Consider the following 20,323-nt stretch of genomic DNA (forward strand, 5'->3'; position numbering starts at 1 on the left):
CTGAACCTGGGACCTCTGGCTGTGGCATCTCTTCGGTCTAACCCCTGCAGTGATTCTGTCTTGACATGGAAATTACTGCAGTGAGAGTACTGTGTGGGCAGATCAGAAATTGTGTGGGTGAGGATGAAGCATCTATTCACTAGCAACTGTCTGAGGTTATTGAGAATACTAGTATACTAAGAGATAAAGTCCCTGTTTTATAATATACTGTTCAGTTACAGGATCAGATACAATATGCTCATAAGGGTACTTTAGGAATAGCACAGAATGGGGAAGGGTATGACTCCCTTAGTTTCAGGATTAAAACCTCATGGTTGGTTCTGTGAATCTCTTTCAGTTTCATGTGGATAGCGGCTAGTTCCAATAGTACAGATACCTTCAAAGGCTTGGGAGAGTACTAGGCAGGGAGTAGAGGTGGGGTTCCACGTGAACCACAAGGTATCCTTGCAAGCTTCACCACAAACGTCATCCAACAAAACAGCTTGAGGTATTTTGCTCGCAGAAGACCAGTCAGTCTCAAACTGTCAAGCCCGGCTTTTACTTTACATTGAACCACTCAAGTTTCGTCACAGCTCAGGGAAGTTAGTCAAAGCAGACTGGTTCAAGGCTTAGATGGGACAACGGGTCAACGGAGCCTGAGTTCCTTAGTCTAGAATTTCAAAGCGATTGTGAATTGGTCCGAAAGCCCATTTTCTTCTAAGCTTCTAATTCTAAATCAAAGTAATGACTTTACGCTGTGTCTTCAATGACTGCCCTGTAGAACTTCCTTCCAGGAAAGGCATGACATCCTCAGGTACATCCTCACTTGAATTGCTGCTGTCATCTCAAGCTAAAAGTAACTCATCCGGCCCAGGAGTCCATTGCTGATTAAAGGACTTGGCCAATTAGAGGTTACAGAGATATTTCTGGATCCTTGCATCTCCTGATCTTCCTGAGGACCAGCTGCATGGCACCAAACACCTCCTGGGAAGTAATTTAGCTTACGGAATCTCAGGGTCAGCCAGTTAAATACGAATCTGCATTTTAATTCATAGGCTCGTTAAAGTTTGCAAAGCACAGGACCAGGTGATGGCAAAGAGGCTAGCTAGCATCCTGATACAGCTTGGCTCTGCCAAGGTCCTACAGAAAATTTGGACGAACTGGCTTGTGCAAGGAGGGGTATACAGAAGTAGTCCGCGGGGGTGGGGGGGGATGGTAGACGGAAGGCGTGATCCGATTGGCTGCTTTCTCCAGCTCCGGCGTGCGGACACTCCCTCCACACCCCCATTTCACCCGCCCTCAATTGCTACAGCTTTCCTACAGCCGGTTGTTCCGAAAACCCGGAGCAGCTGAGTGGTCTCTCAGCGGACAGTCCTCCTAAGGGCGAAGCCAGGCGGCTTGGGCATGCTCAGTAGCTGGGAGAGGTTTGGGAGGAGAGTAGAAAGCTTCGGCTCTGCCCCCACCCTCTCCGTTAGCCCCCGCCCCCCTTGCCCCTACCCAGCCGTAGTAGTTCCCCAGCGTGCGCCCGGGGAGAGCAGGAACATGGCGCTCGGAGCGATATAACAGATGTAGCAGCAGCGGAGAAGCAGATGAGGCACCGCGGCTTTGCTGCTAACAGCAGCCACCAGGTAGGCAGGCGCACCGGGCAGGTCGGTTTGCATGGGCAGCGGCTCCAGAAGGGGCTCTTGCCAAGATGCGCACGGCTGCTACACCAGGCATCTGGCTTTGCCTAGAGAGCATGCGAAAGGAGACCTCTCTGACAGCACAATTGATTGTGCATCTCCTAGGAGATGCCAAAGGATAGAGACCTCCGAGGATGAGCAAGGGATCCGGGGTCCGCCCACTCCCCAGCCCCCAAACCATGTGATATCATCCAGCCCCGGCTCTTCACCGGTCAAATAAGGGATAGCGCCTTTATGCTGGGATGGAGGGCATGGAAGACCACCCTGGATGCTAGCTCTCAGAGTCTGATGATGCCCCAAAGGCTAGCGAGCCCAGCAGCAGCTCTTTGTGTGTGCACTCGCGCGTGCCCTACCGGTAGTACCACAGTGCCTGCTGCTCCCGGGGTGTGCTGAAAGCATTGCCAGGGCGGGGCTTCCATATGGTTTTTGTCTTTTAGCAGGTGTGGACCACAAGATGCAAAAGCAGAACCTTTGTGGAACTGCGTTTTCCTTTGTTGTTTGTCTCTGTTCGCTTGCTGGGTTGCAATGGATTGGAAAAGAACTTCTGCATGTGGGCACTGGTGGACAGAATGTGGAAGAGGCTTCCAAACTCTGCTGAAAATTATAAGCAATGTCAGTCTCCTAGAGGATAAACTTGGAAAGTCTCAGGATTGTCAGTGTCCAGTTTGGAGCAAGAGTACCAGCATCCTTTTTGAAACCATGTGTTTCTGCAGCTTTCCATTGTGATAGGGTAGAAGTTAATTTGCAAGAATTCATATCTCAGTTAAGGGAACCCTAGCTTTCTGCATGGCTATTTGAAAAGGTCTTTTAAAGATCAGAGTAATAAAGAAAAAGAGAAGCCAGTAGAAAGTGTCATGGTCAATAGTTGATAACAGCTTGGAAAACGGGATATACTTCTGGGGAAGTGGGGAGACCTGGCCAGAGGGTCTTGGGTACTTCAAAATCAGTGAGCCACTTGCAGAATTTGGTGGCGCAGGGCGATTCTGCGTTTCTGGATTGTCATGAATCCAGATGGACACAGTACTCCCTTTCAGAAGGCCCTCCTCCTACACCAGCCTTCTTGAAGTTGACATTCTACAACAACAGATGTGACACCTTACATTTGTATTTGTTATGATGAGCACCATAGCCCACTGAGAGGGAAGAAAGGTAAATTTAGAACATGCCTTCATTTCTTGTTTTATCATTTAAGGCTGGATATCTGTCTGGGAATATGAAGTTTAGATACTTTTCTCTGCAGTTACAGTATTTATTCTTATGATCTCCTTAGGTGGCAAGAATGAGTCAGTATTGTGATAATGAAACAGAAACTGTTAGAGGAAAATGTGTTTAAGTAAGTTAAAGCTTAAATGTCCAATCTGATAACACCTTCACTTTGAATACACACATACAAGGCAGAACTTCTACTGAAAGCAGTCTAAGCTGACGGCAGTTTCATTGACAATACTTGTATTAGAATAGACTTTGTGTTCCTCTGTGAATAAGAGAATACTTGCACTTAATCTTTTCAACTTATCGTTTAATTAACAAATGTGAGTTTAGATCATAGACCTTGAAAACCAAGGTTGTCAATGCCTCTTTTACATCTCAGAGTTTGCTGAAATGGATAGGAACCAGAGACAGGTATTCTGGGATACAGTGTCGTTTTTGTGATTAGATAATGCTAAACTTGGACTCTGGTTCTTCTGTATTTAGCTTTGGGATTTTGTGCAAGTGATTTAATTTCTTTATCAGCATCAGAGACCTGTGGGCAGCAAAGCCCACATAAGTGAGTAAACATGGGCATTACTAACAATATAAAGGACCTGAACATGGTGAAAATCTTTTTGAGAAGGAAATGACTGTGTTTGGAACCCAATTGTATGTGTTGGCTATGCAAGTCAGATTCAAAAACATACTTTCACTGAAATACTCAAAATTGTTTTGTTTCTTAGCACTGACATAACCATACACCCCAAACTTGGAAGCTTAAAGAAGTGGAAATTTATTGTATTGCAGATCTGGACATTTTAGGTCTTACATCATGGCATTAGCAGGGCCATCCTCTGGTACCTTTAAGAGGAAGGGTTTCTCATAGTCTCAGGCAATCCTTGCCCCTGATCACATAATTCTGTTTCTACCTTCATCTTCATGAGGCCTCCTCTCTGTGTCTCTGTTCTTGTGTCCAGCTTTCAGTCTTTACATATGAGCACTGTTTCTATAACATTTAGAGCCCACTCTAGTCATTTCTGAATTCAATTACATCTGCAAAGATCCAAATTAGGTCATGAGGACGAGTTCTGGATTGTCATGAATTTGGGGAGACAACATTTAACTCAGTTTACTAAATTTCTTAATAATAATGACAGCATCAATACTACATTTCAGAGTATAAAAAATGGTGTAAGTTCAGAAAGCACTTCAAGGGATATTTAATGTAACTGTGCTTTGTGTTCCCATGTATGATGGTGAAGAGCACAGGGTCATAGATACCTCACTCCTGTGTCACTTACATGGAAACTGAAACACACTGGGACTTAAGTCTTATATAGATGCCCCCAAAGGGTTTTATATAGTCTTTTTCCTTTTGGCTGTACTACCAAGACAATGCACAACAACAACAAAAACAAAAGAGAAAAATGAAAATCCACATTTTTTCTTTTTAAAATGTTTAATTTTAATTTTTAGAAATTTATTTTTATTAGTTTTTTTTGAGAATTTCTTTTTTTTTTGGTCTTAACTTTTGTCAGTATTTTTACTGCTTTGATTTCTGGGATATGTGGAAGAAAGAATGAAGAAATTGATTTGTCAAAGCATTGTCTGGCCAAGAAAGAGAAGAGAAAGTAGATATCTGATCATGAACAATGAGAAGTCTAGACAGAAATTGAAATTAAAATAATACTTGAGAAATTATATTACTCAAGTAGACTTGCTATGAAGTTTTTAAAAATTGGGTGAACATATCATATTTAACAAAGCCAGTAAGTTGAGTGAGAATTCTTAGTCCTTGTTTTGTATTTTCATGAGTGTATGACTTCAGTCTTTTTTTTTAATTTAATTTTATTTCATTAATTGCACTTTATTCACTTTGTATCTCCCCATAAGCCCCTCCTCCTCCCCTCCCGATCCCACCCTCCCTTCCCCTTCTTCACGCATGCCCCTCCCCAAGTCCACCGATAGGGGAGGTCCTCCTCTCCTTCCTTCTGATCTTAGTCTATCAGATCACATCAGGAGTGGCTGCATTGTCATCTTCTGTGGCCTGGTAAGGCTGCTCCCCAATCAAGGGGAGGTGATCAAAGAGCAAGCCAATCAGATTATATCAGAGGCAGTCCCTCTTCCCATTACTATGTAACCCACTATACAATGTATTTTGGTCTTATTCAACTCTCCATTCTTCTACCTAAATCATTCCAGGTTCATCCTCCTTTCCCTTCTAAATTTGTTATATATATATATATATATATATGCAGCTTTGGCCATTCAATGGAGTGTCCAACCTTATAAAGCATTCATGTATGTATGCATGTATGTATGTATGTATGTATGTATTGTATGTCTGTGTGTAGGGGAGTACATGTGCATAACAAAGTACATGTAAAGATTTCAGAGACCAACTGGCAAGAATAGTTTTTCTCCTTCCATAATATGTGTTCTGAGGATTGAATTCAGGTCATTAGGCCTGATGGCAATGACCTTTTGAGTTACTCAACTTCTCAGAGCTTTTTGCTTTTGTTTTTTCTTTCCTGTGCAGCTGACTCAGATTTCTTTTTTTAAAAATTAGTTTCATTAGTTTTTTGAGAATTTCATACACTTTATTTTGATTATAATCACCCCTTCCTCAGCCCTTCCCAAATCTAGTCCTCATTGCATCTCACTCAATTTTTTTGTCCTAATTTCTTTTAGTTCTGTTTATGCTGCCTATATATCAGGTATGTAGCTGTCTATTGGAGAACCTTAGAGCTACCAAACACCACACCATTTAAAGAAACTACCTCTCCTTTTCTCAGAAGTTGAGTTTCCAATATCTCCTCAAGTAGGGGTGGGCCTCTGTGCTTATTTCCCTCCTTCATGTTCAGATTTTTGTCTGTCTTGAGCTTTTACAGTTCTTTTTTCTGATGTTACAACTGCTCCAAGTTCATTTGTGCAGGTTCTGTTGTGCCTGGAAAAGGCTGTTTCCTTATCATTTACAGCCCCTCTCTGCTCCCTCTTCTTCAATGATCACTGAGGCAGAGGTGTGATATTGGACTTGAGGGCAGGAAGGCAGATCAGAGGCAATATGGGCAGGGATAGCTAGCATAAAAGGCTTCTAAAAAGCAACATGAAAACCTGTTACTTCATATAAACACACACACACACACACACACACACACACACACACACACACAGAGAGAGAGAGAGAGAGAGAGAGAGAGAGAGAGAGGGAGGACTTACCTTATAACAGGACAAGACTGCTCCTACTAGTTAAAATAAACTAACAAACAAAAGACCCTGTACCAAGGTTATCTCTTTTGGATTTGTAGTTCAGGATGTCCCTCAGAGTCCCCAAATACCATAGCTTTTCTTTTTGTATTTTGGTAAATGGTACATAGTCTATGAAGAGTTAGACAGAAGAGCAGGAGTCACCGTTGATTCCTCCGTGTCCTTTGCCCTGAACACCCCAGAGTTTCACATAATTTTATAAATGTAAGCTTTATATATTTTTCTGAAATAGAGGTTGCCATCTCTGATACCACTATAAAATTCCAAATCATATTTCTTTTCCTTAGATCATGAGTCCAACTTCCTAACAAGATTCTGGTTTCTTAGTTCTCCCCACACATTACAGAAAGTTGTGTCATATCAGTTCCTTGCAGAAAATGCTACCCACATGTGTGAACATTCTTCAGAAATGCTAAGAATGTGTCATACTTGTCTAACCTCATTATGGGCAGCTTGTGCTGTCACACTGACCTGCTGTCATGAATGTCCGAATCCCCTTTTGTTTGTCTTTCCAGCCCAAACTACTTGGTCTCTTCATCATTCAAGGACTCTCAATACCCCCTTTCTCTTGTCTTTGACAATACTTTCTATCATAATTTATGATTATGCCCAGTTCTTACTACCTATGAGCGTGTCAATGTCCATTAATTTTGTTTCTTTTAAGCAGAAGTTCTAAATCTGTGTCTGATGAATGAATGAAGGAACACTGTTTTGTAGCATTTTTCTGTGCTAATTTGAAAATATTATTTTTTTCTAGAAACTGTGTTTTTCTTACTACTATGAAAAGGGCAATTAAGGACCTCATTCTAACTTCAAAAGAGGAGTATTCTTGGCTTTAACAAATGCATCTTCTAAGATTCAGTTTTAGGCTTACTAGCAGTTAACTAGATCAGAGTATTTTATGGTAACTGATACTTTTGTAAAAATACATCAATAAATGTTCTGCAAATACATGTTGCATAGGTGTGGTCATTGTGCTCTTTCTCAGGCAACAGAAAACTAGATCTTTAGCCTTCCAGAAACTAATGAGTGATCATGTTAATAACATATTATTGTTGTATTATCAACTAATTGATGATCGTTGACTGTGAGCCAAACTCTCTTGAGATCCTCATCAGAATTGTCACTGGAGCAATCTAATCTTTCCAAGAACACAGAACACTATACATATCACTAGCACACTGAAGATTTGATAAATCAATCATTAAGGTTTTTTTCCTAGATAAAAACTTATGCTTAGCAATAAAGGGAGCTTTTTTAATTTTTCTTTTACAGAGGAATGTGCAGTTTCTAAACCTGTCTACATGAGCTCTTTTATTTGTAAACCACTCTGACCATTTTTGTTGGGATTAATATAGGATAAAATTTTATCTTTATTTGGCAGCAAATAAAGTATATTTCTGGTATATTCTGGTCAAAATCCTTATATATGCTTTTGTTATTAATTTGTCATGATTAATGCAAGGGATGAGCATTCCTGTGGTTGAAAGAAGCCTGCACAGTTAAGTGTAAGAACCCACCACATTATGTTGCTTTCTAGGATAGCTGTAGGTTCACATCCTTTTATAATCCCCTTAAAATTTATTGTATAAAATTATAAATTATCATTTAATCTATATGCTTAAATGAAGTTTTTCATGTAAGTGACCAAATCTCAGAATTGTGTCTTAACTTTTAGTTACATGTGATTGGATCAGAGTTGAATAAATTAACACCCAAGAAATAATTAGGAGACTTAAATAATGTGGTTGATTATAAAATACATGTTCATGAATGGCTACTCCAAATACCAGCACATTTAACAAAAATATACTGGAAAATGGTAGTATTTATGAAACTGTGAGATATAAATAGAAAAGATAGGAGCTGTGTATAGGTAGATTATTTGGGAATAAAAAGGAATACGTAAACACTTACACAGAAAGCTATGAAAATTTTCCCAAGATGCATAAGACTAAAAAACAAGGAAACATACTTTATCCATAGTCAGAAACAGAAACATTATAAATTATTGTCCCCCCAAATCTATCATATAGTTTTTTTACTCCCCAAATCTATTATATATAGTTTTTGCAGGGGAATTGGTACAATGCAACAAAATAGTCTGAGTGAAAAACTATATTAAAGTAGAAGATAATTCTATCAAAGGGTGGTGGCTCAGGCTGGGGTCTGTGGTGAATGATGGAGGAAGATAGCTACAGAGAGCTAAAGGAAGGTGAGGGTACAGAGGTTGTGCGCATGGTAAAGTGAGAATAGCAAATGTGCTTGAAGATCATGACTAGCATAGGAGGTGTAGGCAGCATGGAGATCGAGATGGATGTGGTTATTTTTCCTCTACTGAAATAAAGTTAAATTTAATCATCAAACTCAAGCATGATAGCAGCATGGTGCTATTAAAGTAAATTATAAATGCAGCAGTTGAAAAGAATAGCCTGGACACAGGCTCAAAACAGTTTTAAAAGAAAAAGTGGAGAAAGCATTATAAAACAACATAACAAAAATTCTGTGACAAATCTTCTGTAATACAGAAAACATTGAGCTAAACACCCCTGCTTACATGCTCTCCAAGGTAAATTCCAACTGTATTAATAAGTATATAGGGAAGTTGCAAAGCAAAGCTACAAGAAAATATATAATTATCTTGATGTGAAAGAGTTCTTAAATATACAACCACTGAAAAGAATCACAAAACAAAGTATGTATTTGAGTATATATTATGTATTGTATGCAATATATATATATATTTAAATGGAACTTAAATATAAGAAACAGTAGTGATACCAACTATGATAGTTAATAAAAATATACTGAAGAATTCTTTCAAAAATTCTAAATAGGCCACAGAGAAGGACTTTGCAGACAGTCCTGAAGATACCTGATAAACCAGGGTCAGATGAAAGGGGAGGAGGTCCTCCCCTATTAGTGGACTTGGAAAGGGGCAGGGAGGAGATGAGGGAGGGAGGGTGGGATTGGGAGGGAATGAGAGAGCGGGATACAGCAGGGATACAAAGTTAATAAACTGTAACTAATATTAAAAAAATAAAAATGAATAAAAAATTACTAAATAATGAGCATCACCCTTGTTGTCCAGCTACCTAAACAAATGATTCAGAATAAAAAACATATAAAAGACAAGTACATTATCTAATTTATCTTCTTACTATTAATAATAGAAATGCAAAAAAATATGATGTGTACTAGTTATTAAAATTGTAAAAGTAACAATACTGACAAGGAGGTATTTGTTCATGATAGGAAGGTTACATAAGGCCTTCTGAGAGATGAGTGTAAAAATATCTGACAAATTATTTTTAAAATGTATATTATCCAAAAGATGCTCAAGTATACAACAAGGACATTTACTCAACCATGTTCAAGGCAGCTTTATTTGTAATAGACAGAATCTGGAAACAGCCCAGATGCCCCTCAGTTGAAGAATGGATGCAGAAATTGTGGTACATCTACATGATCTGGAGTATTCCTCAGCAATAAAAACAAGGAAATCATGAAATTTGCAGGCAAATGGTGGGAACTGAAAAAGATCATCCTGAGTGAGGTATCCCAGAAGCAGAAAGATACATAGAATATATACTCACTCATGAGTGGATATCAGATATATAATATACGATAAACATACTAAAATCTGTACACCTAAAGAAACTAATCAAGAAGAAGGACTCTGGCTAAGATGCTGGTTCCTCATTCAGAAAGGCAAAGAGGATGGACATCAGAAGAGGGAGAAAACAGGGAACAGGACAGGAGCCTACCACAGAGGGCCTCTGAAAGGCTCTACCCTGCAGGGTATCAGAGCAAATGCTGAGACTTACAGCCAAACTTTGGGAGGAGTTCAGGGAATCTTATGAAAGAAGGGGGAGATAGTAAGACCTGAAGACAGGAGCTCCACAAGGAGATCAACAGAACCAAAAAATCTGGGCACAGGGGTCTTTTCTGAGACTGATACTCCAGCCAAGGACCATTCACGGAGACAACCTAGAACCCCTGCACAGATGTACCCCATGGCAGTTCAGTGTCCAAGTGGCCTCCATAGTAATGGGAAGAGGGGTTGTCTCTGACATGAACTGATTGGCCTGCTCTTTGATCACCTCCCCCTGAGGGGGGAGCAGGCTTACCAAGGCACAGAGGAAGACAATGCAATGAAGCCACTCCTGATGAGACCTGATAGTGTAGGATCAGAAGGAAGGGGAGGAGGACCTCCCCCATCAGTGGACTTGGGGAGGGGTATGTGTGCAGAAGGGGGAAGGAGGATGAGATTAGGAGAGGAGGACGGAGGGAGCTACAGAGGGAATACAAAGTGAATAAACTGTCACAAGGAGAGCAACAGAACCAAAAAAATCTGAGCACAGGGGCCTTTCCTGAGACTGATATTCCAATCAAGGACCATGCATGGAGATAACCTAGAACCCCTGCACAGATTGTAGCCTATGGCAGTTCAGTGTCCAAGTGGGTTCCATAGTAATAGGAACAGGAACTGTCTCTGACATGAACTCAGTGGCCTGCTCTTTAATCACCTCCCCCTGAGGGGGGGGAACAGCCTTACCAGGCCACAGAAGAGACAATACAGCCATTCCAGGTGAGACCTAATTGACTAGGATCAGAAGGAAGGAAAAGAAGACCTCCCCTATCAGTGGACTTGGGGAGGGGCATGCGTGCAGAAGTGAGAGGAAGAGAGGGATTGGGATGGGAGGAGGGAGGGAACCACAGGGGGGATACAAAGTGAATAAAGTATAATTAATAAAGAATTAAAAAAGAAAAAGAAAGAAAAAGTAAAAGAGACAAAATTTATATTATTTGAAAGAAACTTTATTTTAATTTGTATTTGAATTACTGAACATTTTTATTCACCTTTTTATTAAAATATTGCATCAACATTTTAGTAAAAGGTTATTCATTATAATGTATATTAAAAAAATAGAAGAACTACATAATTAAGTGGCAGAGAATGATAATATTTTAGGTCTTATAGATAATGGGCTACTATGTAGGGATTGAATGTGATCATTCTGAGGATGATAATGATATAATTGTAAATGGAATGCTCAGGTAACTCTACTGCATGTAACACATGAATAATTGTTTTGTAACACTGCATCATGTAGGTATATAAAAACACTGAAAGAAAACAGAAAAGACCTTGCTAGCAGGTTTAAATGTGGCTTTTTTTCTTTTTCAATACCCTTCTGAACTTTTCACAGTCATAAAACAACCCACTATTTTGCAAATATTATGATGATGCACACTCAGGTTGTGATTATTCATGTCACAGCATCGATTGATTATCTGTTGTGTCAGGGAATCTGCCAGGTGTATCAGCAATGACTCTAAGTTTGCATGCAAATGAAAGAAACCACCTAGCTAGAGTAAAAGGAATCTATTAGAATGATATCAGAGGTCTGAAAATACTGGCAGCAGAGTGCCTTGCAAGATGTCTCTGAGAAATAAAAGGTACTTCCTGTCAAGATCTAGGACTTGAGTTAGATCTTCTTGATCCCTAGAACCAACATGGTGATGGAGAGAACTAGCTCCAGCAAGTTGTCCTCTGACCTCTACATACACCAAGGCATATGTAACCCCAAAACAAAAAGTCTATAAATAAATTTTATTTTAAAAAGAAACCTACCTTGCCAGAAATGTGGGAGTTAATTCCCCAAACCAATTACACAAAGAAAACATCTTAGAAACAGAGAAGTACAGGATCAGCTCCAGAGTCTAGACACCTGTATCAAGAACTTGGACTTGAACCCAGGTCTTCTGGAAGAGCAGCCAGCCCTCTTAACCACTGAGCTATCTTTTCCAGCCCCAACAATGGTGTTTTATAATTCTCTATAAGATTTTCTCCGCTCAAGTACACAACAAGGACATTTGTTCAACCATGTTTGTAGCAGCTTTATTCGTAATAGCCAGAACCTGGAAAAAACCTAGATGTCCCTCAGTTGAGGAATGAATACAGAAATTGTGTTTTACACAATTTTACACAATGGGATACTACTCATTAATTAAATATGAAGAAATCATGAAATTTGCAGACAAATGGTGGAACCTAGAAACGATCATCCTGAGTGAGGTATCCCAAAAGCAGGGAGACACACATGGTATATACTTATATAGACCTATGAGATAGGATAAACATACTGAAATCTATACACTTAAAGAAGATAAACAAGAAAGAGGGCCTGGGGTAAGATTATCAATCCTCACTTAGAAAGATAAATGGGATGGACATCGGATGTAAGAGAAAACTAGTAACAGGACAGGAGCCTACCAAAAAGGGCCTCTGAAAGACTCTAACTAGCAGTGTATCAAAGCAGATATTAAGACTCATAACCAAACTTTTGGCAGAGTGCAGGGAATTATATGAAATAAGAGGAAGTTAGTAAGACCTGGAGAGGATAGGAGCTCCTCAAGGACCAAATATATCAAGGGCACAGGGGTCTTTTATAAGACTGTTTCTCTAACCAAGGACCATGTATGGAAATAACCTAGAACTCCTGCTCAGATATAGCCCATGGTAGCTCAGTATCCAAGTGGGTTCCCTAGTAAGGGAAACAGGAACTGTTTTTGACATGAACTCAATGGCTGGCTCTTCAACCCTCCTTTCCCCGAGGGAGGAGCAGCCTTGCTAGGCCACAGAAGAGGACATTGCAGCCATTCCTGAAGAGACCTGATAAGCTAGGGTCAGATGGAAGGCAAGGAGGTTCTTCCCTATCCGTGGACTTGGAAAGAGGCAGGGAGGAGATGGGGGAGGGATGGTGGGAAATGAGGGATGGGGCTATGGCTGGGATACAAACTAAATAATCTGTGATTAATGTAAAAAAATAAAAATTATTATAAAAATATTTTCTCCGGGAAGTGATGGCTTGTAAATAAAAGGGACAAAATAATTCAATTATTTCTCAAATGTACTACAAACAAGACAGACAAACTAACCTCTAATTATTTCTGCTTACGAAATGTAACAAAGGTTTGTTGCCTACCCTCATGCTCTCTGATTCTGTCAGCAATGCCCTCTGCATCATCAAAGAATCCACATTCCACCTGGAGCTTGTGTTCCCATTCATGGCCTTGCTCTTTTTATCTAAGGACCTTGACTTCTATATTTCTACGATGCATCATCATAACAGAATTAGATAAAAGCTTATCAGAAGGATGAATGAAGTTGGACATATAAGCATGTGTTTTTGTAAAGGTGCTGGGGGCAAGGTACAAAGATGAGGAATGGGATAGAGGATAATTCTTTGCTTTATCTTTTAATTTAGGCCTGATTTCCAGGTTGTCATAAAGGCAAACACATAATTAACTACTCATGCAACCGTATACAGGTTATGAGAAAACCATACTACATTTCTGTGATTAGAGATAAAATGCTGAACAAGATGTAAACAACCATCAAAATATGTTCCCCATGCACAGTAATTAATCATTATATGAGGGCTATCAAATAAGTCATTCAAGGCCAAGTGTGCTGCAGTTAGACAGTATAGAGAAGAGGCAAACTAAATTGTTGCATCCAAATTCCACAAATACATGGGAACAGAAGCTCAAAAGATACACAGAGCAGCTTTGTATATTACTTGGAACATTTAAGAGATGAACCTTTACTTGATTAAGAGATCTATGGGGAATCCTCAATGTTTTCAAATCCTTGGGTTCAGCATTTCTGCTCCTTTGGATGTCCTCATAAAAAGGTAAAGTAAAGGCATAGCTGCCTTGCTGTGTTCACTGATATTAACTGCATGATCAAAATGAAAAATCAGTATCTTGGTTTTTTATATAAGAAATAAATTTCATGTACAATTACCAAAAAAAATTGTTTTATTGTGGAAACCTATGTTCTAGTTGTCAATGGAATTAACATTTCACCCCCCATTGACAATGAAAAATACTTTCTTTTTCCTTCAGTATATATAGCAGTATACTATACTATACTGCTGCTTCATATCCTTGTTTTTCCAGTGTCCTGTTCTCCAAATTAATCAGGAAGAACTAATGTAAGCAATATTGGTTCTATGATCAATTCAATAGGAGAATATGTGATGTGGAAGACTGAGAAAAGAAAAAAAATGAAGCAAGCACAGGTTTGTTCCAAATAAGACATTTGGTACACAATTATCAATTTCACTTTTCAGTTTAGATGCAGGGATTACACACAATTTAGAAACTATGTAGCAGTTGACTGGCTATCTCATTGTGTGTTTGCTTCTAATAATGATCATTTAAGTTAAAAGATTATGGAAAGGGGAAACTCAGCTAACAGTTAAAAATCATTAGCTAGAACAGTAGTCTTACACAAAGACTAATCTTTTAACGTCATTAAATTTTACTGGCCCAGAAGAGAATAGAACTGTTTAAAACAAGGATTCTTCTTCCAACATAAGAACAGTTACTACTTGTGTGTACTTAAGCCTGTAAAAGTAAGGATTCTGAAGGAAGAAGCAGGCTAAAGAAAAACATCGTCTAGAAATAGTATGTAAAATACTCCTTGCTGTAGGTTTTAGAACAATGCTGTCCTAAAGGTTTTAGATAAATAGAAATAAATACCAAATGAGTTTTCCAATTACATCATGAGGTATTCATGACTCAAGTGAGCATTACAGCTGTCCATACATGGTGGACTCGCATTTGTGGAATCAACTACCTACAGATCAAAAGACATTTGAAAAATATTGCACCTGTACTGATCATGTAGAGACAGTTTTCTTGTCATTTTCCCTAAGCAATGCATTACAACATCTATTAACATTTACACTGAATTAAGTAATACATATAATCTAGAGATGATTTTCAGGACATGGGGGATATGTATAGGTTACATGCAAATATTACACCCAAGACTTGAGCATCCACAGATGATGCATGGGACTTGGAACAACCTAAAAGGTGGTTTGTTTAGCCTTTGATGAATGTTTGAAAGACAATGGCTACCTCCCTGGTGAGTGAATCTCCTCACTGTTCTGGTGGAGTCTACCCTTCCTCCTTCTCACAACCCCACCCTCATTCAGTCTCATCAGCTGAGGGTTTTTGCTTGTAAATGATTTTCCCACTGTCAATCTCACTTGGGTTTTGAGTTATGCTTCTCTCTGGTTTTGTCATTTTCATACCCAAAGTGAACATTCAAGCCATCTGAGAACTATATTCTTTTTGAAACCAAATTATTGTGACCTGATTTACCCCAAGACATTCACCACAATATGTTATAAGTCTATTGGACTTCTGTCTTGCACTGGAATGAAAATGCTGGAGTACCTATCTTGTGATTAATCTTCACCTTAGCATCACACTACCTTACTTTAGACAGGCCTTTAATATATGTGGATATATTGCTATTTCATATGCTAAAATGTTTGAGTTCAAATGGAAAAATGTCATAAATTTAAAATTCTGTAATAGAAGCTAGAAATAGCATATTGATTTTCTCCATACTAATATTAATTTTCTATTTTCTATCAATAAAAGACAGGTATATGTTTCTTTGAGCAAGACAGAAAATTCTCTGTTAGTTGTGGCAAAAATGATAGAGATTTTAAACAGACTGTAAACAGATAAAGATATGAAGCATAACATTAGCTAGGAGTTATGTTTCAACTATAGAGAAAGTAACTCAATTTCTTGAAACTCATTAAGGATAATTACTTGTTTACTAGATACAGTATACCCACTGCTTTGTTGTTCCAAGCCTGGTATGAACATACCTGATTATGTTATATTTTCTGTTTGAACAGCTACTGAGTTTTATATGGAAAACTGTGGTTTGATTCAAGTCCTTCTAATTCTTTGGCACCACCATGTCCATACCAATGAATATACTAGGAAATGAGGAGAAGCTAAGAAAGCTTGGAAGAGACATGAATCAAAGCAAGTGGTTGAAGCAAGTGCTTCTCAGTCTGGAGTTCAGGACCTCCTCAGTCCCAGCTGGCTAGGTTTGTGGTTTCGCTCCTGGAGATAAAAGATTCTACAGTGAAAATTAGAACAAAACTTTAGTGGTAGTGTATGGCTGCTCTTCGCAGTGGCAGCTATCTTGTACAAGTTAACATAGTTCCTTAACTTTGGGGAACTGGATGTGGTGCAGCCATCTTTGAAAGCCTGAGTGTTCAGAGCACATGAAACCTATCATATGTTAACCATATTGCAATGACATTGTTAAATTATTTTGCTTGGCACTCAGAGTGTGAAGTTTCTGAAAGAAAGCTAGAGTTCTGGTTGTTGTTCACATACCACACAAACACATACACACATGGAGGGGGTTGAGTAATTGGTCACATTCACTGTATATACTCTTGGCAACTATCTCCTATAGCTGAGAATCAGCTGGCTGCATCATAAAGAGGTCAGAGTCTCCACTTTACCACAGTCATTGCCATTCCTTTCTAACATTATGCAATTTTCCTTTTAAAATCATCTTCTTGGTCCTCAAAGTGATTGAATCTTTTACTTTTTTGATGAGGAAGGTCCTATATGTTTTTGGACCATTTCTTCCTTAAATATTGTGACTTTATAATATTACTTACTGAAAATACAGGCCATTTTACATAATAGAGAAATTATATTTTTAAAGAATACATTTTAAAGAATCTAGCTGTTAAAAATTTGAATGTATGTTTCCTATGCTGGCAAAAAGTTTATTTCCAAAATTAGGATTTCAGATATTTGGTGGAAAATTTTGCATGAGCTGGCTTCAGCAATCATTTTTTCCAATTTTTTTAAACAATGCATAATTATTTGTGGAAGCATAAAGTACCCACAGTGCAATTGTATGCACAGTGAAATAGAACCTTGTACATGATGTGCAATCTATACAATGGTACAGTAGAAACTTATGCATTCTATAGAACGGTGTAGTGGAACTTTCTATATGATATGAATTTAATAAAATGGCAGAGAGGCACTGTAGTAGTTTGAAGAAGAATGCCCCTCCCCCATAGATTCATATACTTGAATGCTTGGTCACCAGAATGTGAAACTCTTTGAAAGGATTAAGAAGGATTAATAGGTGTGGCTTTATTAGAGGAAGTGTGTCACTAGGGGTAGTCTTTGAGGTTTCAAAAGACCATGCTTGGCCTAGTCTCTTCCTTTTTTCTCTGCTGAGAGATTAGGATGTAGCTCTCAGCTACTTCTCCAGCACCATTCCTGCCTGATGCCATCCTCCTTGACATGATGATAATGGACTAAGCCTTGGAAACTGTAAACAAGCCCCCAATTGCATGCTTTCTTTTATAAAATTTCCTTGATCATGGTGTCTCTTCACAGCACTAGAGCAGTGACTAACACAGGAGTTATACATAATATACATTTTATAGAATGGTAGAATCAAGCTTTATACATGATAAACATTTTATAGAATAATGAAGTAGACAATGTACTGTACATGATATGCATTCCAGAGAAGGTGGGGTAGGGCTTTTTATAGTATGTGCATTCTGAATTATCCTATAAAATAGGATAATTCATCCATTTACATGTGTGTCCTATAGAATAGTAAAGTGGAGTTTACCAATGCTTTGTGTTGTGTAGAATATGTGAATAATCTCAAAATCAACATGGGAATCACCTGAGATAACCGAGAATAATGACATCACTGTACCTTGCTAATAAGTAATGCAAAGCTAATGAGATAGAAAATTCCAGAACTGTCCCTAGCATTTTTATTTGCTTAGAAAAGGGCAGTGTTGGAGCAGCTTTCTATTCATTTTCTGACTTCAATTTTGTTTTAATACAAAGCCCAGTCCTCCCACGACAGAGTTCTTTCTTTTCTGTGTGGTCCAGAGTTTGCACTGACTGTTGACACCACTGTAGAGCAGAAAAACCTTTGGTTCCAATTTAATTACTTTACTGATAACAGTAAAACAAATATCCATATGTGTGGGCAGGCAAAAAGCCTTTGCTCCACAAGCCTGGTGGCCTGAGTTTGCTCCCTCCAACCCACATGAAGATGAGAGATAACTGACACCTAATTTCCCATCTGAACTTGACTGCTCACCATAGCAGGTGCAGCCCCTATAGTGCCTCACATATATCATAAACATACACTTTAATAACAAATAAAAAATAAAGTAAATAAATACAATTGGATCTGTTCGTTCAGGTGGAGCCTATACATGTCGGCTTTATCCTTTGACAGACTAGCTTTAAAAAAAAATAGGAAACAAATGTTACATTTACTATTGAAGACTAGTCACCCATGTTTTCACTAGTTGAACACTGAGTTTTATTGTGTGTTTTAGGACATGTAGGAGCACAATAGTGAATACAGTAGATAAATCCTTCCTTTTAAGGAGTGACAGACAGTATCCAGTGAGCATTGTAAGAAATGTAGGCAATGTCAGCAGCTGACTATGCTTTGGAAAATGTGGAGAGAATAAAGGGATCAGAAAATTTGGCATGGGTAGAGGTCATGAGTGTGATTTCTAATTAAATGATCAGATCAGCCTCACTAGAATGGTGATATTTGAAGAAGGGGCAGAAGCAGCCTCATACTACCCAAAGATGTTGATTTCTTTACAGAAATGTGTATTTTGTGATTCTGTCACCATGCAGCCTTACAGAGTTCATTACAAAATTCAAATAAGGCACATCTGTTTTAAAATATGAATTTTGAAGTTATTATACAAAGTAATCTGTATAATTCTGGCATTTTTATTCATAGGTTCATCTCTTGAGGTGGTCTTTGATATAAACAAGAGGCAGAGTAAACACAAAATGTATGAACTGGCTGCTGATATAACATTGCATAGTTTCATAATTTTCAGAGTTTAAGAAATCATAATTTTTTTTATTTTTTATTTTATTTTTAATTACAATTTATTTTCTTTGTATCCCCCCTCTAGTGCCCTCCTTTCTCCCCTCCCAATTCCTCCCTTACTCCAGCTTCTCCACTCATGCCCCTCCCCAAGTCTACTGGTAGGGGAGGGTTTCTTTTTTTTTTCTTCTGATCCTTCTGTTAGGTCTCATCAGGAGTGGCTGCATTGTCTTCCTCTGTGGCCTGGTAAGGCTGCTCCCCCCTCAGAAGGAGATGATCAAAGAGCAGGCCAATCAGTTCATATCAGAGACAGTCCCTGTTCCCATTACTATGAAACCCACTTGGACACTGAACTGCCAGGGGTTCTAGGCTATCTCCATGCATGGTACTTGGTTGGAGTATGAGTTTCAAGAAAGACCCCTGTGTTCAAATTTTTTGGTTCTGTTGCTCTCCTTGTGGACCTCCTGTCCTCTCCAGATCTTACTATTTCCCACTTATTTCATAAGATAAATATTTTTTAAAAGCATAAAAATTACACTCTAAATATAGATTATACTTTATATAGACAAGTAACATGGTCATTTATTATCACTGCCTTGTGTGATTTTTTTTAATTTATTTGATTCTAAAAATATATTAATCAGAACTAGAGTAAAAGTGGCAACAATAAACTGAAATGAAGACATTATTCATAGCAGTTGAGTTCTCTGTGTTCTAGACTCTATGTCATTTAATTATTGTGAGAAGCTCATAAAAGGCACGAGGAAAAGTTACTTTCTAGCTTTTTTTAAAATTTTAATTGAAATTTGCTCTAGAATCAGAACTTCAGGTAAAGATTTAGGAGTGAGTATATCACTTGGAAATTTCAGGGCACATCATTAAGAGAGAGAGAAAAACAATACAATGAAGGATTGCAGCTTGATTCATTCTTACAGTGTAGCTAAATACGCTAGATAAAATTGTTTATAAATAACAGAAATTTGTTTTTCATAATTCTAATGGTGGTAAAAGAAGAAAGGGGGATGTAACAAGTGTGAGGGAAATATCAAAGTACATCATATAAAGTGTACGAAGATGGCCTTTGTAAACATGTAGAACTGTTTAAAAGATAGGTTATTTAAGGTAGCTTTGATTAACTTAAATTACAATTTTTTCAAAGGTCTGTGAAGTCAAAGATCTAGAGATGGTAAAAAAAAAAATCAAGGTCAAATGTTAGCACATTCAGCATCCAGAAAGGGCTGGCCTCAAGAGAGGGCTTTATTGCAATATCCTCTAGAGGGTCTTAACAAGGCTACATCCTCCTATGGCATGAAGACAAAACAGAGAAAAGGCTCATCTTCAACTCTTTCAGAGGACACTGACCTTGTCCATGATCCAGTCTCCTTAAAGCCCCATCTCTGAACACCATCATCTTTAGGTCTAAGTGTCAACATAGGAATATCAGAGAGAAACA

The 20,323-nt window shown here is 38.4% G+C and overlaps 1 protein-coding gene across 4 annotated transcripts in view; it reads left to right on the forward strand.

Annotated features, from left to right (window-relative positions):
- The first annotated feature begins 1,291 nt into the window (after positions 1–1,291).
- Pak5 (p21 (RAC1) activated kinase 5) overlaps positions 1,292–20,323 on the forward strand; it is a 356,591-nt gene continuing 337,559 nt past the window's right edge. For 2 of the 4 annotated variants that reach the window (XM_060383202.1, XM_060383203.1), the window contains exon 1: positions 1,297–1,607. The gene's annotated coding sequence lies outside the window, so the exon portion shown is untranslated. Of the gene's footprint in view, positions 1,608–20,323 lie in introns of all 4 variants that reach the window. The other 2 variants (XM_060383201.1, XM_060383204.1) reach the window with 2 other exon arrangements.

Source organism: Meriones unguiculatus, chromosome 4 (genome assembly GCF_030254825.1).
Source record: "Meriones unguiculatus strain TT.TT164.6M chromosome 4, Bangor_MerUng_6.1, whole genome shotgun sequence".
NCBI lineage: Eukaryota > Metazoa > Chordata > Mammalia > Rodentia > Muridae > Meriones > Meriones unguiculatus.